General features: G+C 26.4%; 1 protein-coding gene and 1 long non-coding RNA gene across 2 annotated transcripts in view; both read left to right on the top strand.

Moving 5' to 3' along the window:
- The window catches only part of LOC107174022 (uncharacterized), a 12,361-nt gene extending 1,455 nt beyond the window's left edge, over positions 1-10,906 (top strand). Inside the window, exons 2-3 of the long non-coding RNA XR_016190795.1 lie at positions 8,287-8,424; positions 9,261-10,906. This is a non-coding gene — a long non-coding RNA (uncharacterized LOC107174022). The remainder of the gene's footprint in view (positions 1-8,286; positions 8,425-9,260) is intronic.
- An 8,007-nt stretch (positions 10,907-18,913) lies between these two features.
- LOC107174020 (matrix metalloproteinase-2-like) overlaps positions 18,914-22,797 on the top strand; it is a 47,255-nt gene continuing 43,371 nt past the window's right edge. Inside the window, exon 1 of the mRNA XM_089222482.1 lies at positions 18,914-19,243. The gene's annotated coding sequence lies outside the window, so the exon portion shown is untranslated. The remainder of the gene's footprint in view (positions 19,244-22,797) is intronic.

The following is a 22,797-nucleotide window of genomic DNA, read 5'->3' as shown; positions in this document are numbered from 1 at the left end:
ATGTAAATAACAATAGATGTTTTTATCCACTTCATTTATAAAACAGACTTTTTTTGTAACTTAATATTTTAAAAAGAAATTCCACTTCCACGAATTTACTCAAGTACTTTACAATATACGCGTGTTAAAAAAATGACAAAACAACAAATATCAAATGTTCATTAACCTCGGTGGTATAATATAAGACATAATACAATTCTTTGTTTTTAAATCTCAGCGTAAGCCGTAAAGCAATAATGGTACTTATTATAATATTTAATACGACACGATTACATTTTAGACACACTACTCGTTACATTTCTCCCTTATTTATTTATATAACGTCATAATAGTTGATATATTCTTACGGTTCGCCATTCGCATATCTATTTATATTATAATTATAATGTGTAGGTTCACATATTTACATATTATATTTAATGATAAATATATTTAGAATTTACTATATACCTAAAACCTAAATAAGTTTAAATACTTATATTCGTATTATATTATTACTATTATTATTATTAAAGTGCCGGAAAGATACAAATTCTCAATGTGCATGTTTGGCCTACGCTCTACTGCCTGATTTTTATAAACTTACTTAACTATTTAAATAATTGACAGTGAAAATTTTTAACTTAAATTATAAAATATTTACATACTAATGTTTTAGTTTTGAGTTAACCTTCAAAAATTGAAATGTATTATATACTATTGACTATAATAATATCGTAATTTTCTCTCACAGTATAAATGATAAAAATCGTATTTCAATAATATTAATAGAAAGAAAACTAAAATGAAGTCGATGGCACAGAGTGTCTGTATAATTTAACTCGCAAACGATACGACGTCACTTGCGTATAATATAAATAATATATAATACCTACCTATACATAACAATAATGTTTCTTCGGTGCAGGGTGCAACTATAACATTATATCACACGCCTTCGACTCTTTGACATTTCTGAAATCACACCCCTTCATCGATACGTCCATGGTAAACGAGCCGCGCACTAGAATAATGATAGTACATTGTATCCACATAATAATAATAATATTTCGTTTCGCCTGCCGACTACAGGATGTCCCCGACGGCGCTCTTATATTTTTCGATATTATGTACACGCAGATAAGCGCCGCCGCAAGCAGCATGGATGGAATAAGGGTTGTTGTAAAGAGCTTTTAGGTGAATGTAACCAGCTCGACCACTCCAAGTCCTCTTTTCATTAAGTCGCCGCATGTGCCTCGCCCACTCCATTTATGTGTTTTTTCTTTTTACTTTTTAAAACGCTCATATTTTTTTATTATTAAATGATTCCACCACCCCTCTATCTTTTCACACGCACATTTACCCACGCTCTCGAGACTTACTATAATAGGTTATACGTTGCAGTGTATACGAACTTTTTCCAATATTTTATACGTATAGGAATCTTCCGTATTCACGAACGGATTAGCTGCAGCGGATGGAATACACCAAATGCTTCTAAACCTCAAGACGACGACAACTACAACAGCGTGACGATAAATTTATCAAGTGACGCTAGTTATACCTATGACTTTATGTATTTCGAGAAAACTTATAAAATAATAAAACGCAATGGATATTCAGAGTTACTCACTCAATTTGGATGTGATGTTCAAATTGGCGCCACCACAACCTCCTTGAGTGAGCGACTCGGGAATCTACATGCTCGTCGCAGATTGCACCATGCAATAACCATACGAACCTAACCACCTGAATTATTGTTTGTTGGAATAACAATTTAGCAATTTATTTTTTTTTTATTAATTAAAAGATTAAGCAACGCTGTATGGTTATTATTATTTTTTGCTAGTGTCTTTCAGCGTTCTATATTAATTATGTCGTCAACTGCCGTTGAATTTTGGCAAGATCAAATATATAAATAGTATATGTTTAAAATATTATAATATAATATTAACTTTATTGTAATATTTACTATTGTGGCGTTTCATTACGTGGGTCGTGGGTGTATGTACTATACTATATTATTATGTTATTGATAGGATTGAATACTTTCATTTTCGTTTTGGTATCGTTCGATATTTATTTTTTATCGATGTCGTACATATTAGGTATATTACTATAGTGTTAACGGTAGGAAATTTTTAATCAATACCTATAATATAAATATATCATAGCTTAATGTTATTGCCAGATTATTTAATAAAATGATGTACCTTTTTTTTTATCATACATGACCACAGTTCAGGCATGTCTTGTCGTACTTAGTGCCCGTATTACAATAGTTGAACTCCGGTTAAACCACTGAATTCGGCCGGTAAAATCAGTGGTTCACGCATAACCGAGGTTTAAACTATGATTGTAAAACGGGCCCTTAAAGAGTTAAAGTCGATTAAGTATATTTTAATTGATGTATTTCGTAAATATTAAATAAATTAAAAGTCACTGTTGTCTGTTACTATAAATAATAATTATTTGATTTATAATATTAAATTGTATACTGCTTCATATACTTATCAAAAATGTATGATGTATATATGTTCATGTTTCCTCTCTCAGTTAACGAAACGGTATTTACTGATTGCATGGGATTCTGTGAATTATAAAACATTTTAATATAATTTTTCCAAATACTATTCAGCTTTAAATTTTATTTTTGTGTTTTTTAATATAGTTGAATATCTTATCTATAATAATATATTCATTTCATTGGTAGTTGTATTTTTCTCTTCGAATAACAGCTTTAAACGTTATAATATGTTGGAATGAAAATGAGAATAAATCCCATTTAAATGAGAAATCAAAATAAAATACAATTGCTGGCTTGCTGCATTCATCTCCGGACTCCGGTAACTCAATTTAGAATTTAAAAAAAATGTATAACACAGAGAGTGATTAAATTATTTTAAACAATAAGCACTGCAAATTACACAAAGTTCGCAACTCGTTAAACAATATATGGGATGAAAATTTAATGATTGTAAAATCCAGAGCCTTTTACCGAGTTAGGTAAGGTAAATCAGTTTTCCATTTACTATTAAATCATGTAAAAATCAAATATATGTTCGGTATAAAATTATATAGTTTTTATGATCCTCTTACCTGTTTCGATAAAAACTTTAACCATGTCTGATTGAATATTTTTAATTTTTCTACTATACTAAAAGTAATCAATGCTATTTAAACATAGTTATAATAAAAAAATATTTGTTAAAAAGTCTATTCATTATGGTTGGTAATTTATATTTTAATCATAATATATCGAAATTATATTAAATATTATAATATAATATACTTTTTTAACGTTTATACAGAAATATAAAACAGGTAATATTTATTTATTAGTAATTAGGGTTCGGAAGTTACAGAAGATGCATATTATTCTATATTTGCTCTCGATTTATAGTAGATCAAGTAAGAAATCCGAGCTATACAATGTTGAGTTTAAAAATTGAAAATCAAAATGCATATTTCATTAATTTTAGAGAAAAGGTGTATATTTTGTCGATTTTAATTGATTTTTGTATATTTGTATGCAATATGCATATTTAATATTTTCTAAAAAAATTAATTAATTTTAAATTATTTATTCCTTATTTCAAAAAAAAGGAAAATGTATAAATTGTTTAACTACTTTTTAGTACAATAAAATCTCAAATTCGAACCGATTACACGCCATATTTTAGTCTTCAATAAAACAATTTTTTCAAATATAGTTTTTAGATTTTTTTTTGTGTGTATATTAATAAATAAGTAATAAACTTTTAAGAAATAAATAAATAATTTTTTGCATATTTCACATTTTTCATGCATATTTTACCTTTTTTGGCTCCTATAATTTCCGAGTCCTAGTAATAATATAACTTTGGCATAATCCAAACAATATTTTATTGGTGATTCTTCAAATTTAAATATTTTATATTAAATTGATAGTGGGTAGGATTAATATTCGTATTTGAGAGGATTTTTTTAAATATCTATATTATGTAACATAATTAAAATTATTATATTGTACATAAACTATAAACACGTTTATTGGCTAAAATACCACATCAACCTACTACAGGTATACTATTAATTACAGTGAGTATAACTAACTCACCATAAAATGACCCACTGCATCATAGCGGGGATGAATATAGTTAATCGTGAGTACCGCTTATATTATAAAAAATATATATTTGAGGTTTAGCTGTATGGGCGATTGTAAACTCTCCTGATTTTAATGGCATGTAAACTCTCCCGATGGTTAACTCTCCAGGATTTAGTCCAATACTACCTGACGAACATGTAAACTCTCCCGGGTCTACTTCAGTAGTATTAAGCTAGCTGGGGAGCGTGGGTTATTATTCGTATTACACAGTTAGAATATTGGTTGAGCCATTATAGTCGATATCGTTTTAAATATTTAACTTAAAAAGACTCTAACGGTAATTAAATATTTAAATGACAAATACAGGTTAACACAAGATAAATACAGATTAAATACGGTAATACAATTCATAATAAAAATTATAATCACAATCTCTGCAGTGTAGCCAATTCATAGAGTAGCAATAACATTTAAAATAACTCGGGAGAGTTTACCATCGGGAGAGTTTACTAGTTTTAAAAATCGGGAGAGTTTACCACCGCCCAGCTGTATATCTTATAAAAATTGTTGATATAACCCTTTAATATTATTTATCAAAAAAAAAAAATATTGTACATAGGTATATAACTAAAATTCTCAGAATACTTAACTTCAAGTCAAATTTAGTGTACTCTAATTACATAACTAAAAGTATAGAAGGTAAAAACCGTTCAAAGCTATAAAACAAATATTGATTTAGATAATATATTAGTTAGGTAATTACGCTCTAAAAAAATGATTTTGAACAATATACCTAAAATACGTATTATTATTTTTGTGTATTACATATACACTCGAATATTAAAGAAAAAAATTAAATAATAAATTTACTATACAGTATACACATTATTACTTGTGGGCTCAAATAAAACACATTGATATATTATAAGATATAAAATATTTAGTTAACGTTATAATACGTATGTTGTCGGCTTGACTCGGAGTGCAATAATTATGTAGTAGTTCATTTTTAAATGATTTTGATATAATATTTCACAGCAAACAATAAACACTAAGACTTTATTAGGTATGTTGTCTTGACTTTTAATAAAATATTATATAATACCATCAAACACTGAAGACGATCATTAAACCTTGTCATTTTTTTTAATTACACTTATAGAAACAAATTTAAATGGATATTTAATTTTAAATTAGTGTTAATAATGATGTTATTTCTAGCTCAGAAAAGCAATTACTATAATTGAATATATTAATGAAATATCTTGGCATGATTTTGTATTGATTTTTTTCAGTACTTTAAATAATAAATAAATAACAAATATAAAATCGTTAATATTATAAAACGTTTATCAACGAAAATGTATGTATTTTTAATTAATATTTATAACAGAGGAATATTAATAATTGACAATTTCATTTTAAACGCATAAATGTACATCGAAATAAAGAATCAAAATATTTGAAAGATGTTATCATACACAGAAAATGCTAGTATGGAATACAAAACTTTGGTGATAGTTTCAACTAGTTTCAAATACTAGAGGTTAATCCTTCTTAATCGTTTTAAAGTTCAAAATCGATTTTGTCAAAAACTGGGTTTGCTTAAAAATGTCTAGGTATATTATTTTCTTATTTTTTTCTGCATTTTCGATTATTTTGAAAAATACTGGGAGTTTTTAATTTTAAACTTTCAAAAAACCGATCGATTCTGAATTTTCATCCAAAAACTAAATTATTTAGAGGATAATGTTTTTGCCTTTTTGGGAATTTTGATGTAATTATATCAACATTATAATGAGCAGTTTTTGAGTTATTTAACTTGGTATTCTATCAACAAAAACAATTCGTAAAAACTACCTTAAATACTAGTTCCAAAAGAGCGTGTATTTTATACTATTGTTAAACAATTTTTAAGAACTAATATCCTTATAGTACAAACATTTTTATAACTAGGAACTAATCGTTCGAATTTTAATTTCGATTCATCAAAATTATCTACTAAATAATTTACAGTAAAAAAGGGGTTCTCATTTGAAAAACAAAAGTTTGTATCACCACAGGACATTCTTTAAGCGATACACAAATCTCAAGAATTTAAAAATATGGTCTTTGAGTATATTTACACATTCTAAAAATCAGATTTTGATTAATTTTATTATTAAAGAAAAAAAGGGGGTGAGCATGCTCGATGAATTACCTTGTATAGTAATAGTTGTATAGTGTATTGTGTACATAATACATTTACCCATGTTAACATTAAACACCTACCTATAATATAATTTATAAGTTATAACTAATTAACTAGGCAAACTCGTTCGAACTACGATTATTAATTATTAACATTTTAAACAGTAAAAATATTCTACAGAATAATATAAAATATAAAATGCCTGTTGTTATTCAAAAAAGTAAAAAACATAAGATAATTATTATAATTAATATATTGTATTAATAATTAATATTATTGTTTATTATTATAACAAAAAACACTGTTATATTTTGTATCATGTTTATTTTATAATTTTTATTGTGTTTTCACATCGAGCATGTGCTATTGCATACATATAAAAGGTGTACTAGGTGAACGATATGTTTTATATTATCAACGCAGATACGTGTATAAATGAATGCATTATGCATATTGCATATTATATTTAAGAAATCCTCGATACTTGATTGTACTCTATGCTCGTTAGTCGTTACCCAGTGTCCACATATAATTTAATTTAATGTATTAATGTATTGGTTTTGAGAATTTTGAGTAGATAATTAATAAAACATGATATGTCATATAATCATTATACCTATTTAAAGCCAAATGATCATATTATATTATTCGGGAATTACCCGTTTCCGCCAAAATTTGAAATGACCGATTCCGCCATCGCCCGTTTCCGCCAATTTAAAAAAGGTTCGATTCCCGTTTCCACCAATCTACCTGTTATGGAATAATAATAATTATTATTCATAGTTCATAAATTTTAAATGTTTTGGTTCATCGTCGATTGTAAAAATGTTTTAATTAATTTCAATTCACTAAAACTACGTACACATGATGCGTTAGTAGGTACATAAGGAGATGTTAGATACAAATGAGCAATAAGCGATAGTCATAGTTGTACGCATTAATCTATGATAGTGGCGACTTTAAATACACACATACATACAATATAATATATATATTAGGCACCTATCCATACATACTCTATAAAATATATATTTATTACTTAAATGTGGAATCATTGTATGTAAATCGATAAGATTGAAACTACCGATAACAACATTTTTTACTCCATAAAACTACTATATCTATTTATGAATAAGTGACTTTTACTTTATTATTGTACCTATTAAAACTATATAACAAAATATTATGTAATTATTATTTGTAAATATATTTTCCAATATTTAATATTATCATATTATATACGACGTACAATTACTTCAAGTTGAAAATAATACGAATAATACTGCAGTTAATACAGAATATTAAAATATAATATATTATATTATTATAATATATATAATTATAATAATTTTACCATAGCAGGTAGATTGGTGGAAACGGGAATCGAACCTTTTTTAAATTGGCGGAAACGGGCGATGGCGGAATCGGTCACTTCAAATTTTGGCGGAAACGGTACATGCCCTATTATTCAAATACTTTTTAGATACCTTTGAGTAACTGATAAAAAAGGTGTTTTTCTATTGTAATTAGCAGTTTGCTATAGGTACAAATACTACAAATGGAAATATCAAAGCATAAACTCAAAAGAAATTTGACCGATGAAACCAAAATTGATTTATTTACTGTAATAAAATGAACAGAATATTTTTTACATGGTGAAATAACAAACAACACACCCACAATAATATATTTTTGTAAATAAGTATAACACAAAAATAGTAATTCGATATACGAGTTATTTTCGATTAATTTTTTCGATCAATATTTGTCGTTGTATATTATAATGTACATTGTTAGTGCATCAAAAAAAACACGCAAATGTAAACTAATACTTTGAATTCTATAAACATGGTTTGAGCACCAATAATAAATTATTATTGTAAAGTATTATGTAATATTTATATTAGTATGTTACTAACATTATTTTATCTGAATTATATGATATGCGATATTATACAAAATACGGTACTATAATAACAAATAATAATAATAATAATCGGTAACAATGATGTTTTTTTGTTCTCAGGTTGTGGAAGAGCTTTTAAGAGCTTGGAAAATGTGAACATCGATTCTGTGAAATCAGATTTGAACAGGGCGTTTAAAATTTGGTCTAAACATTTCAAACTCACGATGCAGAAAGTAGACAGTGAATCCGTGGATATAGGTATTGGTGAAAAACTGAAAAATGTAGGGTATTATTTTATTTTTAATATAATTAAAATATAAAATATTTTTAATTCTATGATATCTAATCGATAGCTCATCGCATGCACTACGAGTATATAGAGTATATATATAATTAAGCTCAATGATTATATACTTCATTGTTGTACATCTATTAATTTTAAAATGTTTAGACAATGAAATAGGGATGCCTATTATTGATTATTCTATTCTTTGCATAGACTGGATTCTGGGTTGTAAGCTATTTTAGATTTTTATGTACGTATTCGAGTAGGTATACCTACCTAGATTAAAAACGATGCGCGCGTGGCTCATAATAATATATTATAGTCTAATAAAAAAAATATATCACACATGTGCTTCCATTTAATGTAACTGATCACGGTAATGGAAAAATATAATGAATTTGAATCGAATGAAAGAAAACCTTATGCATTTTGCCCATTTAGTGGACTATTAGGAAGTGAGAACTTTTAATCAAATACCTGCGATATTGTAAATTGGTTATAAATATTAAATTTTATGTAAAATTAAAAACTTTTAGTATTTTTAGTATCGTAGATACTTATTACAACTTACTTATTTTTCATTTTTTTAGTCTTCTTACTGATTTACGTTTTAATTTAATGGCATTTGAATGATATTAGTAAAGTTCAATAAAAAACATATAATGTGATAATAGCTGATACAAAATAACTGTAGATATATTATATTTTAATTAAAGTTCATTGATATTTCTTTATTTGTTATCATTAAAAATGAAAAACTTTTGATTGATTAATAATAACATATTATAAAAATGTGTATTTATTGTAGCAGGATCAACGCATTTCTTAAAGAACTACAATTTATCAAATTTCGACGAGCTCATCATCCACAGGTGAGGGCAACAATCATTTGGTGGACACAGTGAACTTCGCTACAAAAAAACCAAATGCGATCGTCATATTATTTACCATTTACGATGTATTAACTATTAATTTGTTTATGTATTTAGTATTGTTGTGTAGTGTTTTTAGACTTTGAGTCAAACACTCCGTCGTGCGATGTAAGGGTGCCGTATAGTGTGGTGACTGAATTTTATCGTCTTAAGTTGTTTACAATGTATGGTCAATTCTATGGTAATTTTTTCTATAAAATGTATTATGTTATAAACCTATATGTATAAATGCCATTAGTACTTACAAAACAGTATATATATATATATATATATATATATATATATATATATATATATAAGTCTCAATTTAAGGATATTATATTTTTGAATATTACCTAAAATATAATTTTAACAAAACTCTGTTAATTTTATCACTTATCACTTGGCCAGGTTCTTTTGATTTTTTTTTTAAAGTTTTTTTAAAGATGGTATTAAATTTGAATTCAATGATATAATATCATTATATACGAAAAACGATTCTGAGTTTGTTATTCTTGATTATTTAATATGTAATTTTATCCAAATTTGAACTTATTATATTTATTTGGTAAAGAACATCAATGTGTGAATTTTGCCACACTGCATCAACCATCAAAGTTAATGTTGAGTCTTGAGTGGAGGAGTGTTCACAATATTCTCCAATTCACATTGACCTCAAATGCCACTCACCAATGCAGAAGCGCTCAATGAAAATTGAGTACAGAAAATAATTTCATTTTTAAGTATTAAAATTATTATTAAAATATTATAACTAGGGAACGGATTTGAATGCAAATTGCATTTTTTTCTGAATGTCCAAAAACATTGGTTTCCAAGCAAAAAGTTCATTTCATACATTAAAGAATTAAAAAATGTAACATTTATTTTGCATTTTTAGAGCATTTTTTGACATTTTTAGTGCATTTTGTGGTTTTTAAGTCATTTTTTAAGCATTTTTTCCACATTCATTCTAAAAAAAAATTAAAATACCTAAATATGTATTATGTTACGAAATTACGAAATTATTGTTGACACGTGTAGACACAAAATATATACATACAAGTTACAATAGATTATTACCCGCATTAAGGTAAAGATAAGAGATAAGATACGATAAACTATTTATCTAAAGTTAATAAATTAAGGTTCTATTGTGTTTAAATATTTTTTATTAGTTTTTTTTATAATAATGTGTTTTTTTATAAGTTTTAAATACAAAATTTTGTTTTTATTGAATATAAACCCATTTTTAAAGTTTTTTAGGGCATTTTTTTAGTGCATTTTTTGATGTTAAAGCATTTTTTTAAGGCATTAAATCGTATTTTTATAAGGCATTTTTCTTGTTTTTTTAGAGCATTTAAATCCGTTCCCTAATTATAACTTTTGATACTTATACATATATATATATATATATCATATTTGATATTATAATATCAAATATCTAATCTTAAGAAAGACCTTGTAAAACTTAATATCAGGCTAGTAACCGAAGTTATTGAAGCCCATATTTTCCTTCAAATAAAAAAAAACTATCCTAATTAAATGGCATTAAAATAGAAAAAATTGTAGTGCTTAGATTTTCCTTTTTACACAATAGGGTAGGTACTTAAGTCTTATTGTATCAAATTACACGTATCTACCCACTGTTTTTTTGCTCAGATAATATTGCCATCATTAGTATAAGAAAAACCAAATTCACAACCACTAATACTTTAACTAAGGGCTGAATTTACTCTTGTCATCAAAACTGATAAAATATTTGGATTCAACGCTCATGTTAACATTTGATCGTTGAATATGCATGTAAAATGTAAAAAATACATCTCTATATAATCCTAAAGAGCAACTAATTTTGAGAAAATTGAAATTTTTTAAATTTCCCTTTAGTTTTACTCCAATGTTCACATTTTCACTTACGTATATGGGAAGTACGTTATAATTTTGATGATCACTCATTCAGTCAAAAATTCAAACTTTGAACTACTCTCCTATTGAAAAACCTTAATACCTAGGGTTCAAATTTGTCCTAAACTTAAGCTTAATCTTTGTTTCAAACTTAAATATTGAGAGGAAGCATAGATATAAGGATTTAAAAAATCAGTGGAAGCCTTTCATATAAAGATCATTAATATTGATGGAATTTGGCCATAACTTGGCAGCATGTTATGTATGCATTTTGAGTAAATTATATTATTCTGATAACCTATTGATATTGGAAAAACATACTGAAAGCTTAATGAAATTCATTCAGAGGGACAAAAAAAAAGACCTAGTGATCATGGGATCATGGGATGACCATGGAATCATGTGGTTAATTGAAATTTGCAAGCAAGCAACGATTGGATCACTGACATTCCGCACCATTTGTATGTATTTTAAAGTGAGCGTTTCATGTTGCCCTTTTTCTAAACAGAATAGATGACACAGTATACACAAATGACACAGTGATAGTATATTATTCTGCTCGCCATAAACTGTAACACAATTCGATTGCATTGATGTAGGTCCGTAAAATTAAATTCCAAGTGTACAAATCCAACCTCCTTTAATAAACACATTCACACAATCACACATCATTAATCATTTTTGAATAGATAAATATATTTGAATTGTAATTTATTATTCCCTGTAAAATGTCTAATTAGGGTTAACGAAATTTCAATAAAATCATCGTATAAGTTATAATCAATATTACTAGGTATATGTATACAAATAATATTATCTTTAATAGTGGTAAACAAGCATTTTCATAAAATTATAAAAGAGAAAACATTATTAATTTTTTTGATATCGTTTATTTAATTTGAAGTCATTATAATACAACATTTAAAAAAAACGGGTAAGTCGTGGATGTCGCTCTGTTGCACTATATTATATTTAAATATTGTCATATATTCTATTCTGAAACAAATATTTTATTTTTCAATTAAGACGCATTTTGCATATGGCATGGTTAATAAATTAGTGTAGTTATCATGTAGCTATCATAATTCATAATACCTTATATTATCATAGATATACGAATACCTGGTTTGAGGATAAATCGTTATATCATTACGCGATTTCATAAAAATTTAAAACTCAAACGCTCAAAACATTTTTCCTATAATGACGCTTCAAATTTTCTCTATAGCTATTTGAAGCAAAACTTATGGAAAACTTGGTGTTAAATTTTATAACCTTAGATATAAATACAAACAATATTATGAATTTTGAACTACAAAATAATTTGCAAATATTCATGGTTTTGACGAATTTTTGTCAATATTTGAAATTCAAATGGCAAATGCTAATAAAAATTTAATTTGAATTTCCGGTGGACATTTTTTTGTGATAAAGATTGACAAATTTGTAAGGAATCTTGTATTAAATTTTCAAAGCTTAGATTTAAAAAGAAAATTTTTTATGAATTTCTAGCTTGAAATAATTTGCGAATTTTCGTAATTTTTACGTATTTAGACAAAATTTGAACTTTAAATGCTTATAAAAAAAATGTGACTATACATTTCTTGATTTTTCAACTGCTATTGTAAAAATATTTTGGGAGCCTTGTATTAAATTTTAAAATCTTAGGTATAAAAGGAAAAGTTTTTATGAATTTCTAGGATAAAATAATTTACGGAATTTTTGTGATTTTTACGTATGTTGTCAAAATTAAAATTTGAATACATGTAAAAAAAAAATTGTGGCTATACATTTATTTTATTTTTCAACTGCTATTGTAAAAATATATTATGAGCCTTGTATTAAATTCTCAAATCTTAGAATTAAAAAGAAAAACATTTATGAATTTCGATCTAAGATAATTTGAAAATTGCCGTAATTTTTACGTATTAAGTCAATATTTAAACTTAAAATCCTAATAAAAAAAAATCGTGCCTACGTATTTTTATAATTTTTTAATCACTATAAAAATAACTTATGATGAACTTTGCATAAAATTTTCAAGTATTTTGATAGGGCCAAAAAAATTGTATCGACACTTCAAAAGAAAATTTTCAAAAAAATTGAAAATTTCATTTGTCTATAAATATCTCAAAAAAAAATCAAAATATTTTTAAAATTTAATCATGTAAATAAAATGCCAATCTAAATAACTTGTGAAATTTTCAAGTATCTACGACTTATACTTTTTAAATAATTACAAATGTTTAAAATCGTTTGAGGATAAATCGTTATCGTTACGCTAATTCGTAAAAATTTAAAATTCAAACGCACTTAAAATTTTTCCTATAATGATGTTTCGATTTTTCTCTACAGCTACTTGAAGGAAAGTAATAGAAAACTTAGTGTTTTATTTTTAATCCTTAGTAATAAACGAAAAATTTTTTATGATTTTTCAACTTCAAAATTACTTGCAAATTTTCGCGTTTTCGACAGATTTCGTAAAATTTTGAACTGTAAACGCTTATTAAAAAAAATTGTGACTTACGATATTTAATTTTTTTTAGCTACAATAAGAACAACTCATAAGGAACCGTGTATTAAATTTTCAAGTTTTTTTGGTCGTCCAACATTTTTTTACCGACACTTCAAAAAAAAATTCTCAAAAAAATCAAAAATTTCAGTGGTCTATAAATAACTCAAAAAAGTCGAAAATTTTTGAAAATTAAACTGTATATAGATATCACTAACATTAACATTTGGTGAAAATTTCAAGTATTTACAGTGATTAGTTTTTGAATTACAACCATATAAAAATATCGATTTGGTCGAAAACTGGTTTTGCGTAAAAATTCCAGTTTTTCTGTCATTTATTTTTTGTTTTTCTCGATTTTTTTGAAAACTGTTTACTTTTGACCTCTATAATGCACAAGGATCTTCAATTTTACATCGGAAACCACCCCCAAAGTTTGAAATCGAAGCATTATTTCGACTAGTTATGCTGTACACACACAAAAAAAACACACACATCATTGTAAAATCAATACATTCATCACTTCGTTCAGAATCTAAAATACATACAAATTATACTATATTGTATAGATATATAAATTAACTGTATTTTTATTATTTTGAATATTTTATTAAATACTTAAATCTATTTAAAAAATGAAGTATTTGAGTTATATACTATTAATAAACATTATCATTTTTAGACCCCAATGTTTAAATTTTTTTTTTAAATTTTTTATATCGTTTATTGTTAAATAAAGAGTCGGCGGAATCAACATAAACAATTATTTGGTGGAATTGATATTAAAACGACGGATTCCATTAAACCTTCTTGGTGGCTTGGTATAACTATGGATAATTTATTACTTTTGACCCTTGAAAGTACTGACTAGATTTACTAATATCCCGAAGTGGCCGAAGTAGAATATTGCAGCATTTTTATTTTTTCCAAAAGATGATAATTATAAGTAATTATAAGTGATGATAGACACACACTAAAAAATTCATCGCTCAGCTGAGAATATAAAAAACTCTTGAATCGATAATTATTTTCAGCAATGTTAATGTTTTAGTTAACAAGTTAACCACCTTGGGTATCATATATGACACACGTACCTACAATTGTCCATTATACCCCTTAATATTTTATTTATATTTTATACTTTGTTAATTTTGTCTCAAGTATGATATATAACATATAATATGCAGTGTTGTATTTTATCTAGATAGATATATTTTTATCTTATATCTTATCCAAATAAGAGAATATATATGAGAAATATCAAAATTTTTAGGTTATCAGTTATTACATACATTTTCGTAAAATGTATCAATTTTGTTTTTATTAAACAAGAAAAAGACACAATGATATTAAATATCTGACCTAATAATAATATAAAATAATCCATTAGTATGTATACCTAGTAAAGTAGTAACTAATTAATAGGTACTAAGTTAAAGCAAAACATATCCTCAACGACAAACGCAGAAACTAAAATATATTCATACCAATAGTAAAGCTTAAAACAAAAACAAAAAACTTTCCATTTTAATTTAGATTTCGATATCGGGGTTTTGACGGTTTTAACCGATATTCAAAACTGATTTCAAAACTGATTTCAATTCCTAGTTTACATACATATACATTTAAAGATTTCAGAACAGGTGCTGCCAGCACTGTGCAGTCAAAAACTTTTTGGTTGGTGGCATTCACGGTCATTTTTTTTTTATATATATATACCTATAAATTGATATTAAAATACTGGCATAATAATAATAACGCAATTATATATTGGGGTTGAAATTCGGAATATGCTCTTTTATAATTGAGTATAAATAATTTTTATTTTGTGTGGAAGTAAAACAAAAATTACTGCAATGACATTAGTTCCATACGATATGCTCCCGATATATTATCTACATAACGTATTGTTTAAATTTCTATGAACTGTTTGATACAACTTTTAAAAGTTCCTTAAAAAAATAAATCTCTATTCGTAGATGCGGCTTCTCTTTGAGCAGTACTGAAAGTGCAATAATCCTTCTTCAAAATCATTGTCAAATTATAATAACTGGTAATATTGTTATCAAATTATGAAAGATGATTGGATGATACAGTCACTAATTATTAATCACTATTTTTTCGAATTTTCATCTGATTTATTACCGAGTGTCCTATATCCTATTTACAGTTGTCTTGATGGAATCGTATGTAGGTCTTACCCTTTTTGAAATAAAGGGGGAATTTCTTAACGAAAAACTTGAGTAATTTGTAAAACTAGTTTGTAGAAATAAAAAAATCAGTGATCGCAAGTGCCACCAAAAATATATTGAATCATACACCCATTTTAATATTTATTTCAAAAAAATATTTTATATACTATAAATTTCCGAAATATACCTAATTACATATAACAATATATTTTTCTGCCATGTAGGAACTTCCACAAACATCTTTTTTTGTCATGTAAAATCATACACATGCATCTCATTTTTGTATTCGTGTTGGAACTAATATACATACTAATTTTTACCGAGTAGGAAGTAGGAATTTACATATTGTATATCTTTTTTTTCATGCAGGAACTAACATATTATATGTATTTTTTACCTGCTAAGTGCTAAGTCTTGTGTGAGCCACTTAAAAATTTTTATAGTAACTGTTACCTGTATGTAGTACCTACCTATTATAATTTGTTATTATATCTTAAATTTGCTTATATCCAGATTCCAGATTTCAATGATGGTATAGTCTTTAGAATCAACAACCCACATAAGTTATATAATTTTGTTATACATGCCCGTTTTTTGAATCTCTTGTTAATATCATTATGATTAGTGACTGTGTATCGGAAATTGCTCTACGCACGCCACCACTACCACCCGTCAACCAAGTTCAGAAGATAATATGGGTCAGTGGCTTATTTACTCTGTCGCTGAATTGTATAATACATATACATGCATACAAATACTCATTATAATACGTATTTATGATTTAGATTGTCATTTTAATAATTAAATAATAATATAATGATATGATACAATTTTAGTACTGTTACGAATCACGATAGCCGAACTGTACGTTTTGTTAATATACAAGGAATAGCTGCATCCTTTTATGATTCTACTTGAATGTTCTAAACGTCAAATTATTTTATTTCATTTTTATTCACTTATTATTTTACTCATGGGCGTGAATTGTTTTGTTCTTTTAAGTAAATAGGTATTCAATTGCCAGACTCTAACCACAGTGTAATAACTGTTGTTATTGTTATATTGTATTTCGGGTATGAGGCCCAAAGGCGCAATTGCATTTTATATAAAATTAAAGAATGCAAAAAATGACAACAGAAAGTAAATAAAATTAACAGTCTAGACAACTAAAATAATACAACATTTCGAAAACATAATAATAATTAACAAAAAACACAATAAATATAATTTAATTAAGGACTAAATAAGATAGGATGCTCATTTGCCGAACGCATTATTCGATCAATTGGTTTATTCTTACCATAGTTAGTATGACGAAAAGGAATTACAAAGGGATATCGTGACCTAGAGAAACAAGGAAGAACTCTACAGTTGACTTGGGATATTAAAGAATAAGCATCAATATAACCATTATAATTAACTTACCCAAAAATAGTATATTCGCTATCATACGTTAATCAACCTAGGAAATTAGTCCTGCAAGCTTTTTTTGCTATATTTTTAAAATATCGGCGGCAGACGATAAGAAGCGCCTCTGGACTTGCTTTATACGAGAAGAACCAGTTGTGTATACGGATTCCACAGAACGGATGCATACTCTAGTAAGGATTGTATCAGGGAACAATACAGCGTTTTGAGTGAGGAAGTCAGCTTAAAGTTCTTCAACGTTCGAATAACAAAACCTAGAGGAGTCTTGAATGCTCTACAGTATACTGACTCTATTTGAGTATGAAAACTAAGGTCTGGACAGAAAATTACAACACTTAAAAAACGAATTATTTATGTAATGTACCGATTTAAAGAACTATGCGTCTAATAAAGCTTGACACCAATCTACTAGACTTTTAGTCTTAGTAACCAACCTAAAGTAGGGAATTTTAAAATTGTTTTTTTCTCTATTCTCTTTTTTCCTATAATAATTTTTACTACTTATTTGTAGTTTGTACTGCTACTCTTATATAACATAAGTATTATTTTTGTATCTACAATGTCCTTATTCATTTAGCATCTTTTATTATGTATATTGTATATGTATAATTATCTTTATAAAATGGCCGTCATCGTCATGTGTTGAAATTATCAAAAATTAATAAAAAATGTTTTTAAATAAAATTTGACGAAGTATAAAAACTCAAAGAGATGTTGCTTCTGCAACTGCTTTTCCAATTGCCGTCACCTACCCTTCTGCAATGGCATTGCACAATGATTTTCAAAATAATGTTATTATATAATAGAACCTTAGTGCTTAGACTAACCCGCAACTATAAAAACTGCAAACTTGTTTTCGTCGCGCAAATAATAGTGTCTGTTGGATGGGTCCACCGTTGAATTTGCTACACGCAATATACAGAGTGATCCATTTAACTAGCTAAACTCATTTTCCCGAACAATTTTTATGGTTTTGAAAAATAAAAATGGAATTTATACATGGATAAATACTGAAATATTTGTGAACCCTCAATGATCTCACTAAATAAAATATAATTATTTCTTGTTATATTTATTTTGTAGTGTTTATCGAATGTCTTAAAATGAAAAATTCATATTTTTGATTTTTAATGTCACAATATTGGAAGCAGAATATTATTTTCTTTAGACTTTGATAGTTCAATCCGCTACTCGCCTAGGTAGGGTACCTACATCCAACAACTACGAACCAAATTAGATTGGGTTTGGTCAAAACCTTAGTGATATAACTATATCTAATAATTAATGGGTACCTAATACATTTTAAAATGTCCTTGTTTCAATAGATCGGATTTTAGACAATTGATACGTAGTGTAGCCATTTACAAACAGACCACTCCGTATAATATACGTACGGGCGACCGATGCTGCACATGTACAACCGCAACCGCAGATATTGTCGTCGGGCACGGACCAGACGGCTGTGGCGGCGGCGGCGTCATCGGTAGCGGCAAGTTGAATGAACGACCGACCGACCGTCCGGCAGTGGTGCGGCCGTGGCGGACGCGTGCGGTAGTGTATTGATCGGGACTGCCGTTTACGGGTTTTCATATTTTTGCACCGTATCGAAAAATATCACACCCCCAATAGTATAAAGTGTTTTGATATTTATTAAGCGTGTAATTACTTTCGTATAAGATTAAATGCTAATAAGTTTTGTTTAACGTGTTGTAATTTATATTATTAAAAATTTATTGTATACATCCGACGAGTATAGTACCCCATTGTCAACGATCGAGGATCTGGCGAGAGAATCAATTTAATGCAGATATATAAAATCACATTGGCACGCTGGTGTTGTTGAGTAAGTCAGAATTTTTGTTTCATTATCTTAAGTTAAGTACGAAAAATACATCAATAAAGTAACTGTAGATTAACTTGATTTTTGAAAGCGATTAAGAGTAGTAAAGGTACTATTGCAACGAAGTTTAACATAAGTTTTGTGCGTTTTAAATTTAAAAATAACGTATTATAATATTTATTTATTATTTAAAAATTATAGTTTAAGAACGTTGAACTCAATAGTATATAAATATTTAAAATAAGGTGTGCATAAAATATAGAATTGTTGAATAGGCTATTATTTGAAGTATTTTATTTTACATTTTTGAACAAGTTTAAGTTTAGTATTCATTATTCGTGGGCTTGAATATTTTTGTACAAACTATTTTAGTATTGTTATAAAAGTATTTTCTTTACATTGATAAAAATCTGCATAATGCTATAAAGTGTTCTATTTTCGGCATACATAAAATCAATACATTTTTCTAAACACCATAGAAATTAAAAGCACAATACCTATAATATAATGATATTATAATAAGTTATTACAATGATATATCATTATATTATAATATTGTATTGGATATTATAATATCCGCTTTATTATAATGCGACATTAAAATATCCACTTTCTATGAAAATCAAATTTTATTTGTATAAATCGTTGTTCTTGCAAAGTTCATAATATAAAATTATATTGATTGCATATACATAAATAGCAATTATTATCAAAATGTATAAATTTATAAACCTTTGATTTCCTATTTTCTATATTTTATATTAATACGAATTAATTATAATGAATTAACAATTAACTAAAATAAATCGATTAAGTTTCGAAAAAAAATTTTGTTTATATTATAATATCGATATATATTTTATAAAATACCATGGTACCTAATTACGTAAATTACGTAATTTTTTTTCATTCCAGAGTACAATAACATGATAATTTAAATTTATGTTGTTATAACTTTATGTTATGTTTCGATTTATGCAAATAATATATTAAATACGTACTTATCAGTTATCAGTTTATCACGTTCGAAGAGTAGAAATGATCATATTTATTTAGATATGATTTTGACTTTTTTCCAAATACCTTACATAGATAATAATTCACAATGGATATATTATACCTAAATGTGCATGTTAGTGGAGGTGTAGCTAGATAAATATAAGAAAATAGTGTAACGAATTACGCTAGGAATAATAGTGCCTATATTCTTTAAAGACTCTATATATAGACTATTAACTTACTATTTGTTTAGTACGATTTTATAGAGATTTTGATTCAAGAAACGAAAAATAAATGTATAATATATAGGACATAGGTATACATTATATATATGACATTTATAATACATTTTTAATGAGATTTTGTGTCTAAAACAATCGACAATAATTTTACTTTAATACATTTTATATTCAGAACCTGATGCACACAACACATCATTTTAGAAGGTACTTATACTTTATGTAGATACCTACGTAATAAAAATAAATAGATATAGACATTAGACTGAAATATTAGGTACAATGTGATTTGAATTTAATAAAACTCAATTAATGTAATATTTGCGCCAATTGTATGAATTCGTCATAATGGTGACTATTTTCATGTCGACTATATATAAGTAGTATAAAGGTTAGGTCACACCATAAAATAAGTGTGAATGTTCATCGAATTCTTTGTCAGCGTTTTTCAGTCTTTTTTAATGCTCCTTTAAAAATTTCATTTAAGACGTTTCTTGTTTTATTTTTCACGTTTTGTCGCAATTATTATCGTTGTTTTGAACGAAACTTTGGGAGGTCCTTAACCCTTCTTTATAGAAGTGTGGCCCCTCTGCCACATTGTGTCGATACATATTATGTACGTTTTTACGGCGTCTAGTGAATTTTATTACTGCTCCCCGCCGACACCTTTCACCACCAACAAACCATATGTACCTTGAGTTTCGGTAAAGTAGTAGCTGGGCCGACTCGATGGAGTCATTTTTTCCTTGTTATTGAAACTCTACCAATTCTAATAAAAAGGGTTTCTCCCAATTTTAAATTGAATTCTCACATAATAACTTAAGTAGTAATTAGTATGCAATCGATCAACGGAAACTGTGTGGGTAATAGGTATACACTTGATGTGGTGTTTGAAACAAAAGTAGCTTTTAGGTACGTTAGTGTATAGTTGCGTGAGTATATTATGTAGTATATATATTTTAAGTACAATATATCTACTAGCAGCATTTTAATGGAATCATATACGATAAATGACCAAAATATTTTCGAACCAGCTAATCATCCACAACGAGATAATAAGATTTTTTGAAATGAATAAATAAATAAAATGTATAATTTAACTTCGATCGGTCGAAAAAATATTATAATCATATCCAATGGTTCAATATTTAATTGTTTATAAGTTCATCAAATATCAATCGAGAGTAATATGTTATACAGTTTTCAGTAAAATATAATATTAAAAAATCATCTCTGTAGAAATACAAAAAAATATATCCTAATATTGACTGCTCATGAATAACGATAAATAATTCAAGCAATAATGAATTTTCAAAAATAATATATAAATAATTGATTTAAATATAATTCCCAAGAAAAATAGCCAACAGGGTCTCTTTATAAAATATGTATTATTCTCGGTGTTATATCCAATATCCATATTCAATTGACTAATTTTAAAACTTTTATAATTTTTATATATATATATATTTTTTTTTTAATTATCCACGTTGATATATTGTTTAAAGTAAATTATATTTGAATATTTTATATTTCTGGAATAAAAATTATTCGATGAAATGAAACTATATAATATATAATATTATATAAACAGATTACTGGTTATCATATTTTTGAAGTTTAATAGTAGATTGTAGATAGTTCCTATATTATGTTATTACTACAATATTACGTAGATAAGCTCGACTAAAAAAGAAGAATATTAACAATTATTTTTTATTAGCATCAATATATTTTATTATTTTTTATGTACTTAAAACTATCATTTCAAATCGTTTATTTTAATAAACTAATATATTCATAGTTTTATGTAACTATGTAACTTTACTATGCATAAAATATATTGTTTGCTTATTAACATATTATTTTGTTGAAAATATTTTTAATATTTTAGTTTAAATTTAATTATTATAATATTACTATAAGAGTAACATATTAGTATGTTTTAAGATAAACGTGCATATAAGACTTTAAAAGTGGGCGATTTGCCGTATTTGTATAGGTGCCTAAATTATGTTTATTATTCAACCATTTAAATTTTAATAAGAACATAACATTTGAGACAATTCGTTTCATTATACTATTATGATGCAAAGAAAAAAAAATAAATGCTCATTTTTTTATATGTGATATAGCTCTGTGTTTAATAGTTTCAACAAAGTGCTATATAAACCAATAATTATATTTTTATATAAAATGTTTCAAATATTTTTATTTCACACAAATTATTAATACTTTGTATAGTTTTTCTTATTACATTATTTTTATTGTTATTTAATTTGCTTAACATTTATTCATAAACCGTATATGTCATTAAAT

Source organism: Diuraphis noxia, unplaced genomic scaffold (assembly GCF_037042655.1).
Source record: "Diuraphis noxia isolate RWA-SAM2 unplaced genomic scaffold, SU_Dnox_SAM2 contig0003, whole genome shotgun sequence".
NCBI classification, from domain to species: Eukaryota; Metazoa; Arthropoda; class Insecta; order Hemiptera; family Aphididae; genus Diuraphis; species Diuraphis noxia.
Note: the sequence above shows the minus strand (reverse complement) of the source record. Positions and strands in the feature narration are given on the sequence as shown.